Source organism: Arachis ipaensis, chromosome B06, assembly GCF_000816755.2.
Source record: "Arachis ipaensis cultivar K30076 chromosome B06, Araip1.1, whole genome shotgun sequence".
In the NCBI taxonomy this organism is placed as follows: domain Eukaryota; kingdom Viridiplantae; phylum Streptophyta; class Magnoliopsida; order Fabales; family Fabaceae; genus Arachis; species Arachis ipaensis.
In genome coordinates, this window is record NC_029790.2 from 133,984,285 (window position 1) to 133,987,550 (window position 3,266).

Sequence of the window (3,266 nt, forward strand, 5' to 3'; positions counted from 1 at the left end):
ATTTTAATTTATTTAAGTCTCTCCATATATTTTTTGAAAAATTTTCTCTTCATATCTTTTAGGAATATTTGAGTTTCTTTTTTTAAATATTCTATTTTTTTATTTTTTGTCTCTTGTCGTTAATTTAACTTGTAGTGTTTCCAAAGAGTAATTTTAAAATTAAGAACAAATGATGTTATTTGTGAAAATTTTGATCTTATATTTGAAAAAATAAAAGGTAAAGTATTATTTTGGTTTTTAATGTTTAGGTCAAATTTTATTTTGGTTCTTAATATTTTCATTATTCTATTTCTATTCCAAAAATTTTAAATAGGTTTAATGTGGTCTTATCATTAAATTTTACAATATTGTAACGCTTTTTTATCTGATCGTTGGTGGATCGATTATTTTACTTAGGTTTAATTACTCTATTAGTCTTTATAGTTTAACAAATTTTTAATTAGGTTCCTGTACTTTTTTGTCTTTTAATTGAGTCCTTACACTAATTTTTTTTAAATTGAGTCCCTACACTTTTTTTTCTTTTTATTTGAATTTCTGCACGTCCCTATAAAATTAAGCCAATTATTGCCAAGAAGGACCTAATTGAAAAAAAAATAGTGCAGGGACCAATTAAAAGGAAAAAAAGTATATGGACCTAATTACAATTTTGCGAAACTATAGGGATCAACAGAGTAATTAAACCTTTTACTTATATACTAAAATCAAATGTTATTAGCTTTTTAATATGCAAATTGTCCTGATCGTTGGTGGATCGATTTTACTTATATAATGAAATCGAATGCTACTAGCTCTTCAATATGCAAATTCCTCTATCCCGATAGATAGAATTTAAATCTGTAATACTTATTTAAGTGGATGAGTGAACTAACTGCTCGAACAAACTGAAGTTAGTTAGTATTTTGTCACATTTTGTTTGTTCACTTCTTTTGGAAAAAAAAATTTTCCGTTTCTTTTTTGTACTGAAGATGCCCTAAGGCCGAACAATAAACAAAATCAACGCAAAACCCCACTATAATCAGCCAAGATCTTAATCGAGATTTTTCGGTTTTTGTTTTGGTCCAGGGACATTTTTGGTTTTAATTATTTTTGGTCAAGTTCTTTTATTTTTCAATTAACTAAAGAAATTCTTTCAGAATTAACCAAACTTGTATGAAGTAGGGTTAGGTTAGCATTAAACTTGAACAGAGGCATTTGTCCCAAAAAGGCAAAACTTGAATAGAGGTAAATAAGATACAATATACTATATTACTATATAATTCTAAAAAAAAGGCAAAACCTTAAAAAATAAAATTCCACTTAAAAAATTCAAAGACATTACAAGTAAAAATTTATATTGATCATACATCAACAAGAGCTAAAAAATACTTATAAAGATTAAAACTGAAACTCAAATTTTATTTTTATTGATCAAATATAATTCTACAAGTTTAACAAATAAAAAAAGACATATCTATACATAATAAGAATCCATATAAAATAAGTTAAAATTCTAAAACCCTAATTAATAAGATAATAATTTTCAAACTATATTGTAAAAGAAAATTCATAACAAAGTAATAAATAAAATATTATAAATATTAACTATTGTCCTAAACTCTAATATAACTTATAGACTTATATGTATATTTCAAAGACTTTATCGATTACAAAAGTATATAGAAAATTCCATGTTCTTCATTCATATGAACTTGTAACAATGATGGAATGTCGAAGTATTTGCCACATATATTACAGTGACTTGGATTATAAATAACTGGATTATGAGATTTGCTCTTGTGGTTACGCAAATTTTTTGGGGTAGAAAATTTTTCATCACATTGGTCACACTTGTATTTCTTCTCTTGATCAGACATGATGAATAATATTCAATATTTAAGTAAAAAAGTATGTAGAAAAAAATTGTAAAGCAAAAAATAAGAATGCATTGGACAACTATTATGGTAGAGTAGATATATATAATGGAGAGTAAAAAATTTTGTATATTTTAAAACAAGTATTATGCTTAGTTTTTTAGGATTAGATTCACTTTTCCGATTTGAAATATATTCTACAAAAATATAATATACATACGTAAGAACAATGAGGATCTATAAGACATAAATAAATATATCTAGTGAAGATTTTGTAATATTAAAACTTAGAAATACCAAGTAAGAATTATTAGGTATGATAATATTTGATTGATGATTGAGGAAAAAAAATAACAGCAATCAAAATGAATGTTAAAAAGATTGGAATGTTAAATTGCCAAATAGATTAGAACAACTATGTTGAATGCTGGAAAATAAAGCAAACAATTAAAAAAAATGGAAAATAATACAAAAATAAGAAAGTTTTCATATCTAAGATATAATAATATATTTCTTTATTTGGAACTCATATCAAAGAGTATATTTAAAGAAAATTGAACTTAATTATATTTATTTTCGGATAAAATTTAATTCACATATATATATTTGGAATGTAGATTGTATTTTTTTAATAAGGATAATATATCTACCAGAATATGGAAAAAAATTAAATATATTTTTAATCTCTATAAATAATATTCTATTATTTTCTTTGTTTGCATTTTGCACTTTCACAATTTGACTCATTTTTTTAGGGTTATATTTTTTCGTAAAGGTTTAGGATTTAGTCCAAAACTAAAAAAAAAATGTACTAATATTTTTGGTTTTTTTTTAGTTGTCTATAGTATCTTATAATTCGATAAGTTAAAAATTAATTTGACGTATATTTGAGTTTCATTTAAAGATTTGTTGTTGGCCAATAAATTATTACATATAAGATGAGATTCAAATTCTAATACTTGTTTTTTTTTTTATTATAATGAAAGAATTAGTAGCGCATGGCCCATGGGTAAGTCCTAACCTAGTAGTATTAGTTTAACAATAAACTAACCAAAAATGAAAAATAATTTACCACAAAAAAATCAATGAAACTCAATAAATAGTAACTTGAGGTAAATGTGAGAGAGTCCAGCTATTGGATGAGTCTAACAAATCCATTAATACAATAATATTAGAGAACCACGATTCAACCAACAATTTAGTCGACAGTATTGGACAAAAAGAATGCAATAAAAAAAAATAAGAACCACATTTTTTAAAAATTATTCTTTTACTTTTTTTTCTTCTTTAATTTTCAGCACTACAATTTTAGCCACCACTAGTATTATTGTCAGCCACCAGTTGTCCATCACTATACATTTTAAATTATAAATCTTAAATTTTAAATTTTAAACTCTAAGTTAATTTTAAATTTTA